Source organism: Leptonychotes weddellii, chromosome 4 (genome assembly GCF_054177405.1).
Source record: "Leptonychotes weddellii isolate Sample4059 chromosome 4, ASM5417740v2, whole genome shotgun sequence".
Lineage (NCBI taxonomy): Eukaryota > Metazoa > Chordata > Mammalia > Carnivora > Phocidae > Leptonychotes > Leptonychotes weddellii.
Window position 1 is genome coordinate 92,547,267 of NC_138372.1, and position 19,607 is coordinate 92,566,873.

Genomic DNA, 19,607 nt, shown 5'->3' on the forward strand with positions numbered 1-19,607 from the left:
AGAAGAATAGGTATTAATTCTTCTTGAAATGTTTGGTAGAATTCCCCTGGGAAGCCATCTGGCCCTGGGCTTTTGTTTGTTGGGAGATTTTTGATGACTGCTTCAATTTCCTTAGTGGTTTCTTTCTTGCCTCTTAATCATAGGAAACAAACTGAGGGTTGCTAGAGGGGAGGGACCTGAGGGGATGGGGAAACTGGGTGGTGGACATGAAGGAGGGCACGTGATGTAATGAGCACTGGGTATTATATAAGACTGATGAATCACTGACCTCTACCTCTGAAATCAATAATATATTATATGTTAATTAACGGAATTTAAATTAAAAAAATAAATAAATGAAAAAGAAAGCTCTTTCTTTCTGATCTCTTAAATTCTGCCTCCCCTCCTTGGTATAGATCCAAGATAGCTAAAAATGTAAGTCCACACAAAAATTTGTAAAGAATATTCATAGTCCTATTATTCATAATAGTAAAAAGTAGAAACAACCCAAATGTCCATAAGCTGATAAATGGATAAATAAATAAAATAAATAAATGGATAAATAGATAAATAAAATGTGGTATATCCATACAATCAAATATTATTTGGCCATGAAAAGGAATGAAGATCTGATACATGCTATGACATGGATGAACCTTGAAAACATCATGCCAACTGAAAGAAGCTAGACACAAAAGGCCACATAGTGTACGATTTCATTTTTATGAAACATCCAGAATAGGCAAATCCGTAGAGATATAAAAGAGATTACTGTTGCCAGGGGCTCGGAGGAGGGGAAAACAGAGAAACCACCAAGCAGTAGAGAGCTTCTTGAGAGTGGGGATAATAAAAATGTTTTGAAGCTAGATACTGTTGATGGTTATACATATCTGTGAATATACCAAACACCAATGATTTGTACACTTTAAAAGGGTAAATTTAATACCATGTGAATTATATCTCATTTAAAAATTTTTTTGCCTCCCTAAAATTTTTACTTAGTGGCTATCACTGTCTCTAGAATAAAAAATGAGCCTTTGCTTCTCTAACCTGTAGCCCTTCAAGAACTTAAAGATAGTTATGTTGACCCTTTGGTTTCTTTTTTACAGGATTCAGTACTTTGGACTATTCCTTAGTATAAAATTATTTCCAGGGCACCTGGGTGGCTCAGTTGGTTAAGCGTCTGCCTTTGGCTCAGGTCATGATCCCGAGTCCTGGGATCGAGTCCCACATCAGGCTCCCTGCTTGGCGGGGAGTCTGCTTTTCCCTTTGCCCTTCACCCTACTTGTGTTCTCGCTCGCTCGCGCTCTCTCTCAAATAAATAAATAAAATATTTTAAAAAATAAATTTAAATAAATTTTAAAAAGTAAAATAATTTCCAGACCTCCTCACCATTTCAGTGGCTCTTCTATGCTTAAGATAATAATAGTAATAATAGTGACCAACATTTTTAGAGCACTTATGTATTATGTATTTGCCATGCATTTTACAGCTATCATCTCTTTTATTATTCCCTATAACAGTACTGGTATATTATGATCCACATTCTGCATATGAGGACTTTGAAGCTTAGTAGGATTAAGATTTCACAGCTAGGAGATGGCAGAGGCAGGGTTCGAACCCACATATGACTCCAAAGCCCATGTACCCCAAACACTGGGCCATCCTGCCTCCTCCTACTAGATGATTCTAGTTCATCAAAAACCTCTTTAAAACATAGGGCCCCAGGGGCAGCTAGGTGGCTCAGTCAGTTAAGCATCTGCCTTCGGCTGAGGTCATGATCTCAGGGTCCCCTGCTCAGTGGGGAGCCTGCTTCTCCCTCTCCTTCTGCCCCTGCCCCCCGCTCATGCTCTCTCTCTCTCATAAATAAAATCTTAAACAACAACAACAACAACAACAAACAAACACAGGGCCTCAAATGAGGAAAAAATAATAGTAACACATGTGCTCTTACCAGCACAGCATAGAGCTTGGACTATCTGGACACTGTATTTTTACTACTGCAGCATAAAGCTGTGTTCACTTTTTTAGAAGCCACAAAATACTATCATGAGCTACTGAACATACACAGTTAAAATGCCAGATCTTTTTTTTCACATGAACTACTCATGCTGTATTTCTTGCATCGTATACTTGTACAACACGTTTTTGAACACAATAATTGGACCTGTCACCATGCTGACTCTTTACCCCAAGTTTCTTTGACTGAGATAACTTTTACACTTTATTTCTAGAAGCACAGAATTTCAGCACAGCACCATACCTCAGAAATCAACTGGTCTGAAACCCTATCTTCCTGATAAGAACACCAAAGCTAACTGACCTGCCCCAAATTTGCTGTCTGTGACTCTAGCAATTTCCCCCAGTTTTGCACCATCTACAACTGTATCTCTATCTTTACCTAGATCTTTTATCAAAGCATAAAACAGTACTTAACTGAACGTATTCTACTAGGTCGTGCCCCAACACTGGCATCTATTCAGTCAGCTCTATCATCTTGGCTGCACCAGCATCCTCTTCACATCTTTCCATAAGGATAACCAGGAAATCCCTTGCTAAAACTAAGCATACTACTTACAGAACAATCCATTTCAAGCACAATTTTGATCATGTCACTTCTCTGCTCAGAAACCAGCATTAGCATCCAGCCCTTCAAATCCAAGTTTCTTAGAATCTATGGCCTACTTGTCTGCCCCACTCCTATCATCAACTCCCTTACTCCTTAGTGTAACAGTCCAGATTACTTCCATACTCTGGTCTACTATTCCCTATATAAAAATCTTCTAAAACTTTCCCATCTGTCATGTCCCTAATTTTTGCTCCTTTTTTCCACCCTTGCTCCAAAGATCTGTTCAAAATCTGTGTCTTCTGTTAAGCCCCCTCCAAATCACCTCACCCATCTCTGATCCCCCAACAGCAGATGCAGTGCCATGTTATGCACTACATTATTTCTACCAGTATGGCACTATTTCGTTTAAGCCATTGCTATGTTACGTCTTTCCTGAGCTTCTCTCGAACTCCCATTTGATATCTTGTCGTAGGGAAGGGCAGGTCTTGAGACACTTAGTACAGGTACCTTGAATACCATGAGCCCCTATATACCACTAAGCAACTGGTTCGGAAAAAGGTTAAATTTCATGTGATGGATAAAGTCAGTCTCTCGATCCAAGTATGTTCCCAAATCCCCTACCAAACCCACAGTGTTCTGCCTGGTTGAACATGGGCCAAATCAACCCTAAGAATCATCCTGAGGTACAAGATTATCCCTCATGCCCCAGGAGGCTAAGGAGAATTATGGACATGGGAAGAAAGGGGGTAAATGTGTAAATGAGACAGACAGAAATAAAGGACCCCTATTTCCTAAGGCAGGAGACCTTTCAAATTTGCAAATCCCTGTTCAACTATAATACAAGTATACCATCTACCCTGTTAGTCTGAGTGGAAATTAAGACTCTCTGCCTGAAAATAAGAACTTCAAAAGCTCCCTTCTTGAGATGGCTCAAGTTGAGTTTGGTCAGAGGCTGGAAACATGGGCTAATCATCCAAATTCTCTCAGAAATCTGTAGTTCTATTAAGTTATTACCTCAGTATAATTTTTGGAAAATAGCCTGTATCTTGAGCTAGAGGTGTGTGTTAAAAATTTTCTTAAATAAATAAATAAATCTAACAGCTGCCTTTTGTTCCCAAAACTGTCTGAATGCCTCCCTTCTGAAGGGAATTTATCACTTATTTTAGTAGTTCTCTCAAAGACTTCCTTCTGTTCTGCCCTCTTTTCTAGCTTTGGAACTCTGAAAGAATACAGTTAACAGAGGAGGCTGTGAATACAGGAACAGTTTTGGAGGGCTTTTCTCTGTAAAATAATTCCATGAACTAATCTGCATATTTATCAGGCCCATACAGATATATACATGCCTTTCTTCTGAAAAAGTCTGCCATTTCTGACATGAAGAAGTCCACTCTTTCATTGTTACTGCTCAAACACACATGGGGAATGGGGAAAAGGTGGGGGGAGGGAAGGAAGGAAGAAAAGGGAGAAAAACAAGGGATTCCTCCTCTTGGAACTAGAAAGCATTCCAACTGGAAGGACGCCCATACCGACCCCCTCAATAAAACAGATGAGAAACAGACCCCAACTCTCACATGTCACCAGCAGCCTGGATGCGTTTACATGTAGCCACTTTACAGATTTCAACGAAGCTGGGATTTGAATAGCAATTCCAATCTGTCTGGCAATGGCTGCAGTTCAGCATCAGTCTCCCTAGTAATACAGGACAGAAAAGTTTGTTCTTTCAAGTTTCCTAAGTGAATAGCCACTCGTCTAGAGAAAAGCTTAAAACACTGTAGCAGCTTGTGTCAGCTCCAAGATGACTGAAGTCCGAGCAGGAAATAAGCCCCCTTCTCCAAATAAAAGCCAGTGTTCGCTCTCCTTGTTTTCTCCACCGAATGTTCTGTATCAGCAGGGTGAGCCCAAATTGCATCCAGGGCTTTGCTGCAGCTCTGCCTTTAGCTTTTTTTAGTGAGGATTTGGTCATTAAGAAAATAAAACAACAAAGCAAAACCCCACCGCATACAAGAAGAAAAAGAGAGGCGTGCTTCACAAAACAGCTATTTCAAAATCATGATTTTTTAAAAAACTATACAGAATGTGGAACGGAGGGGAAAAAAATGTCTCATGTGGGTTGCGTCGGCCCCGCAGCTGCTCCTCATTAAAGCGCCTCTTTACTCCCTCTGGGCTAGTTTCCAGCAGAAAATTCTTTAAACAGAACTCTGCTTTCAACCCACTTTCTTCTTGCTCTGGACCTCTCGGCCCCCCAATCCGCAGTGGCAGCCTGCCCTGGCTGAGCTCTAGAGGGGGGAGCTGTCGTTAAGGTAAATGAGGTAAAGGCAGGAGAAAAAAAATAACAAAACCCAGAAACCAAATTAAGCATTGGTCAGTAATAAAGGTCTCTAGTTTGAAAAGGCCCCAAATCAGTCTGTTCTTTCCTGTGACCATAATGCCAGCTTAGTTTCCTGCTCCCTCCCCCGCTCCTTATGTTAAAGTAGATAAAAATAATTGCTAACAGCCAAGGCTAACTGTAACCAGTGAAAGTTCTTCTATAGCATTTAATTCCCAAGGCTCCAGCTACAAACTTCTAGATGCCCCAGAGCCTACAGAATCAGTTCTACATATATTCTGAGGGTGGCATTCAAGAGGACCATCCCACTAGTCTAACGTCATTGTCCCCCTCTTCCCATGCCTTCTAGTTTGATATCTCATCAGACTGTCAACTTTTTAATTCTGTAACTCTGTGTAAAGATAACTAACTGGGTTATGCTAATTACTGACTTGGTATTAAAAAACAACACATGAAGACTCCTAGTTAACTTCCTGGTAAAGAGGGGAAGAAAAGGGAAGAACCTCTGTCCTGTTGACTTCTTGCCGTTCCTACTCCCACACTCACTCCCCTCCCCCAAAAAAGAAAGAAAGAAAGAAAGAAAGAAAGAAAGAAAGAAAGAAAGAAAGAAAGAAAGAAAGAAAAGGAAACACTACAGCTTACTCAGCAAGAAGAGAAAACAAAAAGAGCTTAAAAAAAAGGGTATTTGTGTATAGTTAGGGCCCGGTACTGGGCTGGTTTGTGGTAAAACACACTTTCTAGGGCTTTGCTGGTTTGATGTAAAGGAAACAAAGAGAAATATACAATCAATATCTCTCTCTCTCTCTCTCTCTCTCTCTCTCACACACACACAAACTTTTTACCACAACTAATAAACAAAGACTACCAAATACTGCAGCACAGCCCATTTTTCCACTATGTAAATTCAGCTTCCTGAACAGTACATTTCTGCTTTTCTTGTAGAAGTATTTCAGAAAATGTTAATCTTGGTTCCCACATTAGGCTGAATGCTTCCAAATTAAAAGTTTCCCACAGGAAAAGAATTTTACGGGGAATTGTGAGGCTGGGAATTATCTTCTAAAACTCCACCTCACTTGGTTTCTATGTGTTCAGGTTTTTCACCCCCTTCCCCATTCAAATAAAGCAATAAACACACATGTATTTTAATAAATCCAAACCAAAAAAGAAGCTACAGTGGTACTAGTTTTAAAGCTGTTAATTCATGGCATCATTCATCCTCATCAGAGACTATGAAATCAGTAACCACTGCAATGGGAAACCATGCTTTATTTACACAAGAATTTGCAAACACCCTTATCTTCCAGTTTACAGTCGGGGCTCATTTATCAGAACTCAAAAGCCGAACGGAGCACCCAGGCTCTTCCATCATCACTTGAAAGCTTGGGCAAGGGCACACAAACAGTGTTGAAAGACTTGCATTGCTGCTACAACAGAAGGTGGTCTTCCCTACGTCTTCTTATTCAGTGCCTTGCCATATTCTACTGCACTGGACCCCGAGAAAATGACTACTTCTACATGATTACAACATGGCAAACATATTCTAAACATTCGAGTTTACAAAAAGCACCCTCCACAGTAATAGGCAAAAGTGAATGAGTTAAGCCGGTTGTTCCCAAGCTATGTGCCATACAGTCACTGCAAGGAATCTGCAAACACTTACAGAGCGCTCTCTAGACTACTAAAAGAATGTCTTGCGTCCATATTTAAATGGACTGTAGATACTGTTATGATTATTAAAATATAAAAGTATTATATAGTGGCTACTGATTTTTTTAGTGGATTTTGGTATTATGCATTGCATTTCAAACAAGAGATGGAAAAATGGTTTCAAGATTATCTCCTTTTATGCATTACACTCTTCTTTCAGCTCCCAGAATGTGCTACAGTGCATCACTTCTCACCTCCAGACCTTTGTACATGCTCGTCACTCAGCCCAAAACACTTTTCCTGACCCTCTTCTCAGAACTAAGCCCTAAAATTCCTTCAAACTTCCGTTTAAATGTTTTTCCTCTGAGAAACAGGCTTGATTCCCCCACTGCACACTCCCATAACCCTAATGTATCATATCACTCATTATACTTTATTTTGATTATTTGTCTTCCCAACAGACTAAGAATTGTCCACCACCACACTAACACAGTAATTGGTATATAGAAGGCTTTCAACTATGCAGTACTCACATTCTTAATGGAAGTAAAAAGGAAAATGCAGGTGTCCATGGAATCCTAAAAAGGCTCTTTAATTATACTCAAAGTTTGGGAACCATCAGGTTGAACTATTTATCCAAAGGATTATTAAATCTAATTAAGATTCCTAATATGGAGAGGATTTCTTAACCCTCATTCACCCCTAAATCATTAAAAATGGACTAGCCAATCCCATATGGAGATTTTTTAAATCACATTTTCCCCTAAAATATGAAATTAACTAAACACGCATGTATGTGCACATGCATGTGCGTGCGCACACACACACACAGAGTCTTTTTTTCTCTTGACTTTCATTAATCTTTTATTAATCTTTGATAAAACATTGGTTATATGAACCACCAGGAGTCTGGAGTCCTGAGGAACAGAACATCCTACTAAGTAGCCTCAGTAGCATGAACCGCTAGATTCTTAAGAGACTGAGCAGTAAAAATTAAACAAGATTTCAGAGAAGAAAAATGGGTATGGGTGCCTGCTTTCTGTTCCCCAGCATGAATGGATGACTGCCTTCAAAGTTCTAAAGTCCAAAAATTTGTCTGAAAGTGAAACAGTTCCAAAAGCTTATAGTTTGGTCTGAAAAGATTCCTAGTTCAAAAATAATTGTACCCAAGGGCACCTGGGTGGCTCAGTTGGTTGAGCATCCAACTCTGGATTTCAGCTCAGGTCATGATCTCAGGGTTGCAGGTTTGAGCCCCACACTGGACTCCACACTGGGCGTGGAGTCTGCTTAAAATTCTCTCTCTCCTTCACCCTTCTCTAAAAAAAAAAAAAATGATAATAATAATAATAATAGTAATAATTGCACCCAAATCCTATCAAACCAAACTATTCGAGAAGGCAGGAGAAAAATCTGCATTTCTTTAAACTTTAAGAGGATAAAAAATATTCTTTTGTAGGTCCAAAATAATCATTCTCCCCAAAAAAGGGAGGAGGGGAGACTCACACATGCAGGTATGCAAAACTGTTCCATGGATAATTGGAAATTAAATATAATTTCAGAATGCCCTGAAACACTTAAATTTCCTTAATTAGAACCACAGATAATAAAAATAATGGACATCATGAGAAAAGAAATTAACAGTGTCTAACCCTACTTCAAAACAAAGACTTCCCTTAAGATAAGATCATGGTGGGGTGCCTGGGTGGCTCAGTAGTTAAGCGTCTGCCTTTGGCTCAGGTCATGATCCCAGGGTCCTGAGATCGAGCCCCACATCGGGCTCCCTGCTCAGCAGGAGGCCTGCTTCTCCCTCTCCCGCTCCCCCTGCTTGTGTTCCCTCTCTCACTGTGTCTCTCTCTGTGTCAAATGGATAAATAAAATCTTAAAAAAAAAAAAAAAAGATCATGGCCCAAGGGGTAAAAAATTGGTTCTTGGGGGTCATTCCTAGATATTACAATGGTGTATGGCCTTCCAAAGAGCCACAGTAGATAAACAAAGATGCAGTATATCTGTGGTATTAAAACTGCATTGGGGGTATGGGGGAATTAGGAAAAAAAAGTCTAAAACGGCTTCTTTGGGGCAAAGAGTGATAATGATAAAAAGACGGAAGAACACTGAGATAGTATATACAAATAAAGTAATTCTCAGCCTATTATCTGGCACTTCATAATGCTCATTAACGTTGAAAAGAACAGAAAAGTTTCCCACAAATGATGCCTGTATTAGTACACAATTGATCCTTGAACAACATGAGTTTGAACTTGGCAGGTCCATTTACATATAAGCAGATTTCTTTTGATACAGTACAGTACCGTAAATGTATTTTCTCTTACGATTTTCTTAATGACATATTCTCTTCTCCAACTTACTTTACTCTAAGAATACAGTATATAATACCCATATCATACAAAATATGTGTTAATCGACTTTTATGTTATCTTAAGTAAGGCTTCTGGTTAATAGTAGGCAATCATAGTTTTGGGGGGAGTCAAAAGTTATGTGGATTTTCAACTGTGCAGGAGTCAGTGCCCCAAAGCCGTATGTTATTCAAGGGTCAACTATATATTCAAATTCAAGTGTCCTGAAAATAAAGTGTTCCTCGTCTTTGAAAATTCCTTCATCTGTATCTGATCTGCTGTATAAAATCAAAGTCTATGCCTCCATAGGAACAAAGTGAAAATCCTGCAAAACTAAACAGTGGTCTAATGGGAAAGTTTATCTGACATCTAGATACCATACAGATTATTTCTTTTACAAGTACAACACTATCATTATTTTACATATTCTTGCAGTCTTATAACAACAAAAACAACAGCAAAGCCCACAAACCCTCATCATGTGGAAGATACGAGCACCACACGTGCGTCTTAGCCTACTGATGCCTATACTTGGAAGCATACTCTACTAACTGTACTGCTGGGATTGGGTTTGGTTTATTTATGTTTTCGTCTAGATTATAAGTTTTTGAGAACAATTATTAAAACCATCACTATCACAATAATCATCCCAAAATCTTTCCACACAAAGGATAACTCTCATGAAGTTAATGACATCAGCATTTAACACTTTTACGGCAGTAAAAGAACAGTTATTGCCCCCCAAAATGTAATGTTTTCTTTATTTTTTTAATACCACTCATTAATTTAACAGGATCTTACTTTTGTGTAGACCTCTGGTATAGATCATCTCAACTAGAAATGCAGCATCAACCAAAAACTGACACAGGAGGATTCAGATATAATTCTTTGTTCTAACTTCAGCAACATTTGCTTCAAGAACTTCTTTGACATGCTTAAAAAACAAAAAAAAAAAACCAACTGACCACAAAAAACGGTTCTTCCAGTTTATACCACATGCGCTTGGAAGATGTGTCAAGTGGCTATTAGGCTCTAAGGTAAAGGTTGGCAAATATTGCCCTGGGTGAAGACCAGCTGCTTTTGGATCTCCACCCCAGGAGCTGGCTTTTACATTTTTTAAATGGTTACATTTTAAAGGGGTATACTGGTACCTATATAATATCCTCAATTTGCCTCTTGGCCAGCAAAGCCTAAAACATTTATTATCTGGAACTTTAAGAAAAAGTTTACTGATCCCTGCTCTAAGGCCATGACAGAATTAAAATATATGTAGGCGAAAACACTTTCAAAACACACGCTTGAAATTTAGGTAACTTTTTGTTTACTAGAAGTCAGGCCACTTTAGAAGTACTTGTAATGAAGTATGTTTAATTTCAGAAAGGCAACTGAATGGTCAAAAGATCATCATTGTCAACTGCTACATCTCTGCAAATTAGAACCAAAGATAATAAAAATAATGGACATCACAGAAAAAAATTATGGTGTATAACCCTAATATGGTGACTCATGGCAAAAACCACTACTTACCTTAAGAGGACCATGGCCCAGGGGATCAAAAAAAATCTTAGATATTACAATGATTTGTAGCCTTCCAAACCAGAGAAACTGAGTATCAAACAAGCATCCTGAAAGTGTACACTCAAGTTTACTCAAAGTGAAGATAAATGCATTACCCCAAAAAGATGGAGTAATAAGCAAAACAGACACTATGAAACCTGAAATGGCCCAGGCTGGACCTGTACTTAGGAACCAAGTTGAAGTTCTAAATAAAATCTCCCAAATCTAAACAAAAAAACAGCATTATGGTTAACACCATAATATAAATCACAGCCCAACCATGTTTTCACACTAACTCTGGGGAGGCACTTTACTTACGAAACTGAGTCAAAAAGCAAAGCCATACCTGATGTGGCTACATTCTCCTGTATCATTCTGCTTTAAAAACCCTTGCCTAGTGGCAGGTGAGATATATTTAGGGCATACATGAACAAATATATATTTTTAATATATGTATTACATATATACATATAAAGTCATGAGTTTATTTTTTTATCTGAATAAGAATAAAAATGTAACTAGTATATTGTTTTACAAATCTCTTACCCTAAGACTTTAGCATGTTCCCAGATCTTTTTGATAGAGTGGCTCCCCACAGACCTCTACACCAGCTCTGGCTCTGCCACTAGATATTAACCTTGTACCAGCCCACTTTACTTCTCTAAGCTTCAGCCTCCTCATGTATTAAGGCATGCTAGGCCAGGGGCGCCTGGGTGGCTCAGTCATTGAGCGTCTGCCTTCGGCTCAGGTCATGATCCCAGGGTCCTCGGATGGAGCCCCTCATCAGGCTCCCTGCTCAGCGGGAAGCCTGCTTCTCCCTCTCCCACTCCCCCTGCTTGTGTTCCCTCTCTCGCTGTGTCTCTCTCTCTAATAAATAAATAAAATCTTAAAAAATAAAAATAAAAATAAAACATGCTAGGCCAAAGAACTCCAATATTCCCTTTAGCTCTACAATTGTATGATTCCATTTTGTATGTTCCATGGCCCCTTGGATATTAATATAGCATAGACCTCCCTTATGAGGAACTCAAAAGAATTTCCACACTGTTTTGTTTCATGGAATGTTAAAAATAAAATGTGTAGCTAGAGTTAAAATTCTTGGTCTTTAAAATTGCCTCACAAAAGCACTAAGTTTTTTTTAATTCTATTTTTATCTCTCTATATATAGTTAGATAGATTCATATATAGCTCTATTTAGAGATAAAGATACATCTACACACATACACATATACATGTTCACCCACATTAATTCCTTGAGGGTTGGTACCAAGAATGAAAGGAAGTAGTGCTGAATCTTTAGATAGCCTGCAGCGGTCTAAGGAACAATTTTTAGTCCCAGTCCACATTCTAGTCAGTTATGTAATCCAGAGGAGGTCACTTGGCCATATTAAGCCCTGGGCTCCTCACATGTAAAACAAAGTGAGTAAGCAAAGTGCTTGTCAAAGTCCTTTTAACCTCCTAAGTATGATAACTCTACAATTTTGGCTTTGAATTCCCTCAGCAGTACTGCCCAAGGATAACAATGCCTGCTAATGTTAATGCTTGGAGTCAGTGCTTGTGTGTGTCTTGACTATTGACCCACTCCAAGACGGGGCTCCTGGCACAAAATTTGTCTCTTACATCCTCCACACTGCCTACCAATCACCATTCTAAGTGCACAGTTCAGTGCTCACTGGAGTAAATGAATTGCTGCACAACTCACACTTTCAGCTAACCCCTCACAGGAAGCATAAAGAGGCAAAGAACAATATATTTAAACAAGATATGGAGAATAAGTAAGAATCCTGAACCTAAAAGGGAAAGAAAGGCCTTCCCATCTTCTCTAAAACAAGTGGCCAAAACATGAGAGCCTGTGTTCTTCAGACCAGAGTGGTGGTAGATGCCACAAGTCTCTTTATGGAATCTGACCTGCTGATAAATCTCACAAGGCTAAAAATGACTGATGCATGTATAAAACAATGGTCTGGGAAGGTCTGCTCCAAATTTAAACTTGCAGGGAATAAACCACTTAAATTCATGTAGGACCTTTTTCCAGATACCACTTTTATATGTCCTCTCAACACAGCATAAATACCTACCTTAATCATTTTTTCCACTCTTGATGTTCTCATTAATTCTTATAAAATTTAAGAAAGAATAACTGATGTCCTATAATTAAAGAGATTGCTTCTGTGGAGACTAATTATGAACTCCTGATACTCAGTGTCAGCCTTTGCCTGGAAGGAAATGAGTCAACTTTTCATTAGTAATCAAGTTCTCTCCGTTTTTTAAAAGTGACCCAGAAATGCAAGACCACGAGTTGTAGCAATATGAGGCAGAGAATCAGATACCACAAATACTATATACAAATAGGATTAAGACAGAAAATTAAAGTCAAAGAGGTTCCTGAGGTATTTTTCAGGATGACTGAAGTTTCAGAAGGGGCCCAGTAAAATAATTCATCAGGGAGTTGTGTCTGGCTTACACGAGAATGGGCATTTCAAAATCTTAAAGGGACAGGCAGTTAAATGGCTAAGGCCCTACCATGGTCTAGCCAAGAGAATCATAACCATTGTCAAATGTTTTCCACGCAGAATAGGCAGCCCTAGTGTATTCTGGATAATTGAGGGTTTGGGTATGTACTATATAATCAGAGGAAACAAGCAGTAAAGGACATGAGCTAATTTGGGCTAACCAAAGATTTGGCTAACAGATGCTTGCTTACTCTGGATCCCTGCAATGAACTAGATCAGGCCAATGATATGCTGGACAGAAGAGGATGGGATACCTGAATTCTCAGCTAGGAGAATGAACCATACCATATATGACAACTGATCCTATTCTTCGTGTCTGTTTTTCCATCATTCTCCTATCTTAACCCATTCTTTTTCTTGCCTCAGAGATGTTTGGATTCTGAATTCCTTTGTAAGTGGTGTCCACAAGCTTACCTGGCTGCTTCTGAAAGCAGCATAAAAATCAAGTCAAAACCAAAAAGTTCTAGGAGTAGGAAAGATGATGCTCCCAGCTTCCCCCCTTCCTGTCCCCTGGTCTTCCCCTCCAACCCTCACTCTAGACATTTTATCTTCAAGAATTCAAGCCAACACGTATTAAAGGAATGATTTTTTAAATCAGTTATCTATCACTATGAAACCAGATGAATCCACATACTGGTTTAGTAAAACTTCACACATACTAAAGTAGAGACAGAAGAGAGAAACAAGATGTAGAAAAGTTTTAAAACTATGTCATTAAGAACAAAATGATGAAGGGGTGCCTGGGTGGGTCAGTCATTAAGCGTCTGCCTTCAGCTCAGGTCATGATCCCAGAGTCCTGGGATCGAGCCCCACATCAGGCTCCTTGCTTGGCAGGGAGTCTGCTTCTCCCTCTCCTCCCCGCTTGTGCTCTCTCTCACTCTGTCACTATCCATCTCTCTCTCAAATAAATAAATAAAACCTTAAAAAAAAAAGAACAAAATGATAAAGACATTGGTAATGATTATTCTGGAAACAACAGCCCCTCTGGTCCCCTCAGTCTCTGTACTTCCATCCTTCTACTACCGATCTCCGTCAATATTCTCAGATTTATAATCTAAGTGATCCACTAAAAATCCTCTGATTTTAATCTTCTGTCCTGTAGTAGTTCCTCCCTTGTCTGAATCTCCATAGTTTTTATCATCTGTGCTGACACACTGGGTAGTTACAGACTATTGTATTTTATACATATATGTATGCCTCATCTCCCTAACGAGATGGCAAGATGTCAGAGGACTGCCACCATGTTTTATGTGAGAGAAACATGACATTCATTAGCAGACACTCCCAAGGTACTTTATACTCATAAATAAGTTAAGTCAGAGAGCACAAGCCTCTTGGTCTTTTATGTCTATTCACAATACCTAGCACAGTGCTCAGTCAGTGTAGCCAACTCAATAAATACTAGTTTGATGAAAATTAAACTTTTCTTTGAAGAGTGCTATGGACTGAATGTTTGCATCCCCCCAAAATTCATATAGTGAAACTCTAATCCCCAATATGATGATATTTGGAGGTGGGGCCTTTGGGAAGTAATTAGGTAGATAAAATCCTGAGGTAGGTTCCTCATGATGGGATTAGTGCGCATATAACGAGATGAAGGGACCAGAGCTTTCTCTCCCTACTAGTGAAAATATACAAAAAAAAAAAAAAAAGAAGAAGATAGGAGGGGAAGAATGAAGGGGGGAAATCAGAGGGGGAGACAAACCATGAGAGACGATGGACTCTGAAAAACAAACTGAGGGTTCTAGAGGGGAGAGGGGTGGGAGGATGGGTTAGCCTGGTGATGGGTATCAAAGAGGGCATGTTCTGCATGGAGCACTGGGTGTTATACACAAACAATGAATCATGGAACACTACATCAAAAACTAATGATGTATGGTGATTAACATAACAATAAAAAATTTTTAAAAATATATACATAGTGAGAAGGTGGCCATGTCACCAGGGAGAAGGTCCTCACAGGGAACTGAATCTGCCAGTACCTTGATCTTAGACTTCTCAGCCTCCAGAACTGTGAGAAATAAATGTCTGCTGTTTAAGCCACCCAGTCTGTGGTAGTTTGTTATAGCAGCCTGAGCTGACTAAGACAAAGAGTAAGAATCCTACAGTGCCTCGGTCTATCTGACCTTCAGTGTTCAGGATACAGGATTATAGACAGAGCAAGTACAGGAAAGTGGCCTGAATCTATAGAGATTCAGTACCCTAAATGCCACTGTCCCTACATAGGTCCTAATCAGGTTATTTTTTCATTAACACCTACCTTCTCCTCATACTTATGTGAAGAAAAAATATTGGATATGATGTTCCAGTTGGATGGGTTCAATGAGTAATACCACCTATCACTGAAATAATGCCTTTATTAGTCTTTGCTTTCACTTTTCTTTCATAAAAGCCTTTTGATAAAGATTCAAGTAATAGTTTGTTTAGGAGAGGACCATTTTAAACAGAAGGTAATTGCATTAATAAGGGAAGCCTGAAGGCATCAGTATAAAAATCAGTGAGACATTTTTGGACACAGAGCATGAAGTGCTAGCAAAGATTACTGACAATAGGTAAATAGAATATAGAAAACTTTGGGAAGCCCCAGAGAAATTGTAATTTACCGTACATTGAAATGTAAAGTAAAACACAACTAAGACAAATACAAAAACAAAAAACTCACATCACACACACACACACACACACACACACACACACACACAGAAAAGACTGTAGGGATGGAGGAGACACCAAACTTTATTCCTACCTACAAAATCCCTAGCTACGGGACATTTAGAAGAGCACTTAAAGAAAATCTCCTTCATGCCCACATATTTATGCTAGCTTAATGAAAAAAAAGTATTTGGAAATTTTTAGATAATTATATTTTTATCACATTCTGATATCCCCACCCCTCTGTATTCAATCTTGATAGCCTCGATGAAAGACAGACAGCCAAAATTTAAAATGAAGTATTTAATTAAGCTACTCAAGATCCTAGAAGAAAAATATTTCTCATCCTGCTTAGTCACAAGAAAAAAGGGGAGAAAAGAATTCCTACATGAAATTAATGGTGCTGACATGCCACAATGGAACAATAAGAAAGAAACTTTAGAGAGGATTATGGTTAACTTGGGGACTGTGTTGAAAGAAGCCTAGCTAAACTCACATCTATTCATGCCAGGTTTGCAGGCCAAAATTAGTTGATTTAACTTACTGGCAATGACCCAAGACAGGCAAAAGGATACAGGCAGAGTCTAAGAATCACCTTCTCCTACTTCTTTACCTAACATGAAGTTTATAAAGATTCCAACCTGAAGAAAAAGATTAGTTGAAAAGAGTACGGGAATCCCATTGTTCTATATTATAAGAAACTGATAATCAAGACTTACTTTATAAAAATTTTCTCAGGGACACCTAATGTATTTGTTAAAGGATTTTTCAAACACATAGTGTTGATAAGAAGAATCACTTAGGAATGGTACTGTTACAGTGTCCAGATCTCATGCCCTAAATAAGAAAAGCCTCACAGGACATACATCTGTACATCTATAACTCACTATGCAAATGTAAGGCACTATGTTTAACAACTTGTGACTTCTGAGCTGGCAGCAAAATTTATCAGAAGCTGTTGAATTTGACCTGTCTCAATTTCACAGCTGCATAAAATCTGTCTGGACTTGTTCATTTTCCATTAGGAAAAAGAAGAGAGAAGTTTCAAGTTTTTCAATTTAGTTTTCTCCACCAAAGAGCATTTTAATAGATAGGATCCTCTCTCCCCACCTTCACTGCCTTCTTATATTTCATCTGCAGTAATTGCACTGAGCTTTCAAGTCAAAGGCTACTTCTCAGAAATGCTATAGTATAGACTTATACTCTAAAAACTATAAAACACTGATGAAAGAAATTGAAGACGACACAAAGAAATGGAAAGCCATTCCATGCTTATGGATTGGAAAAACAAATATTGTTAAAAAATTTATACTACCCAAAGCAAGCTATACATTTAATGCAATCCCTATCAAAATACCAACAGCGTTTTTTACAGAACTAGAACAAACAATTCTAAAATTTTTATAGAACTACAAAGACCCTGTATAGCCAAAGCAATCTTGAAAAAGAAAAGCACACTGGTGCTTGGGTGGCTCAGTGGGTTAAGCATCTGCCTTCGGCTCAGGTCATGATCTCGGGGTCCTGGGATCGAGCCCATGTCAGGCTCCCTGCTCAGCAGGGAATCTGCTTCTCCCTCTCCCTTTGCCCCTCCCCCTGCTCATGCTCTCTCTCTCTCTCTCAAATAAATAAAATAAAATAGAAAAAGAAGAGCAAAACTGGAGGCACCACAATTTCGGACTTCAAGTTATATTACAAAGCTGTAGTAATCAAAACAGTATGGTACTGGCACAAAAATAGACACATAGATCAATGGAACAGAACAGAAAGCCCAGAAATGAACCCACTTAATTAATCAATTAATTAAGTACAATTTGTCAATTAATCTTTGACAAAGCAGGAAAGAACATCCAATGGGGTAAAGACAGTCTCTTCAACAAATGGTGCTGGGAAAACTGGACAGCAACATGCAAAAGAAAGGAACTGGACCACTTTCTTATACCATACACAAAAGTAAATTTAAAATGAACTAAAAATTTAAATGTGAGACTAGAAACCATAAAAATCCTAGAAGAGAACACAGGTAGTAACCTCTTTGACACTGAACATTGGACAAATGCAACTTTTTTCTAGATACATCTCCCGAGACAAGGGAACAAAAGCAAAAATAAACTACTGGGACTGTATCAAAATAAAAACCTTCTGCACAGGGAAGGATAAAATCAACAAAGCTAAAAGGCAACCTACAAAATGGGACAAGATGTTTGCAAATCACATATTCCAAAAGGCTTAGTAGCCAAAATATATAAAGAACTTAAAAACTCAACACCCAAAAATCAAATAATCCATTTAAAAATGGGCAGAAGATATGAACAGGCATTTCTCCAAAGAAGACATACAGATGGCCAACAGACACATGAAAAGATGTTCATCATCACTTACCATCAGGAAAATGCAAATCAAAACTACAATGAGATATCACCTCACACCTGTCAGAATGACTAAAATCAACACAAGAAACAACAGGTGTTGGCAAGAATGTGGAAAAAAGGGAATCCTCTTGCACTACTGGTGGGAATGCAAATGGGTCAAGCCACTATGGAAAACAATATGGAGGTTCCTCAAAAAGTTAAAACTAGAACTACTTTATGATTCAGCAATCGCACTCCTGGGTATTTACCCAAAGACTACAAAAACACTAATTCAAAGGGATATATGCACCTCTATGTTTATAACAGCATTAATTACAATAGCCAAGATATGGAAGCAGCCCAAGTGTCCCATCAATTGATGAATGGATAAAGATGTGGTATTTTATACAATGGAACATTATTCAGTCATAAGAAAGAAGGAAATTTTGCCACTTGCAATGACTTGAATGAAGCTAAAGAGTATAATGCTAAGTGAAATAAGTCTGTCAGAGAAAGACAAATACCATATGATTTCACTCATAATGTGGAATTTAAGAAACAACAAATGAGCAAAGGAAAAGAGAGAGAGAGAGAAATCAAGAAACAGACTTTTTTTTAAGAAAGAGACTCTTAACTGTAGAGAACAAACTGATGGTTACCAGAGGGGAGAGGGAGATGCGTTCTATAGATGATGGGGATTAAGAAGTGTACCTGTCATGATGAGTACAGGGTGACATATGGAAGTGTTGAATCACTGTATTGTACACCTGAAGCTAATATAACACTGTATGTTAACTTTAAAAAAAAAAAAAACTTTAAAAAATTAAAAAAATAGAAGTTATGTGATCTTGGGGAAATTAACTTCTTTGAGTTTCCATATATACTCAACAGTAAAACAGAGATATTAAGACATGTAACTTATATGAGGACTACAATAACACATATAAAAAGGTTAATTAAGCACAGAGCCTGGCATATAATAAGTGCTCAATAAACACTGGCTAGCATAATATTCTTTAACTTGCCAAAGGTCTGATTGCTAACAAGAATTAGGGTTCAAACTCTAGTCCATCTGGCATAAAAACCTATGTCCCCTCTATGTCACCAGGTAGGGCTCTTTCAGATACCTTAATCCACACAAGAGTACCACAAGGAATCATACTGAAGCCTAAGGCAAAAGGAAAAGTCAGTAATACTGATCTCTTTTTTTAAAATTTGGATATTTTTATCACAGTTTTTTTGCATTAATTTGGTATTCTGAACTACTGCATTAAACTATAACTGCCCAGCTAGCTCAGTCAGTAGAACATGAGACTCTTAAAATATTTATCTTGGTAACTGGGTTTTCTGACACCTTCTAAAATTTTACACCTGAGATGAAGGCCTCACTCACCTCACCCTGGTCCCAGCCCTACCAGTCACTAACAGTTTCTGCTCTGACATTACAGTCATTTCACAATTCACTTTGCATTAGTCTAATAAGACTTATTCTGAACCTCTTTAAAAAGTCCAGGTTAATGTGCTCAATATCGCTCAGCATCAGGGAAATCCAAATCAAAACCTCAATGAGATACCACCTCACACCAATCAGAATGGCTAAAATTTACAAGTCAGGAAACGACAGATGTTGGCGGGGATGCGGAGAAAGGGGAACCCTCCTAC

The 19,607-nt window shown here is 38.5% G+C and overlaps 2 protein-coding genes and 1 long non-coding RNA gene across 3 annotated transcripts in view; all 3 read right to left on the reverse strand.

The window, feature by feature from the left end:
- Positions 1 to 19,607, reverse strand: part of REG4 (regenerating family member 4) — a 266,112-nt gene that overhangs the window by 133,487 nt on the left and 113,018 nt on the right. The window lies entirely within an intron of this gene.
- Positions 1 to 19,607, reverse strand: part of NOTCH2 (notch receptor 2) — a 157,533-nt gene that overhangs the window by 90,700 nt on the left and 47,226 nt on the right. The window lies entirely within an intron of this gene.
- Positions 3,262 to 19,596, reverse strand: LOC145720873 (uncharacterized). Its single transcript, XR_014144122.1, has 2 exons — positions 3,731 to 19,596; positions 3,262 to 3,680 (listed from the first exon to the last, which is right to left on the reverse strand). It is a non-coding gene; the product is annotated as an uncharacterized LOC145720873 (long non-coding RNA).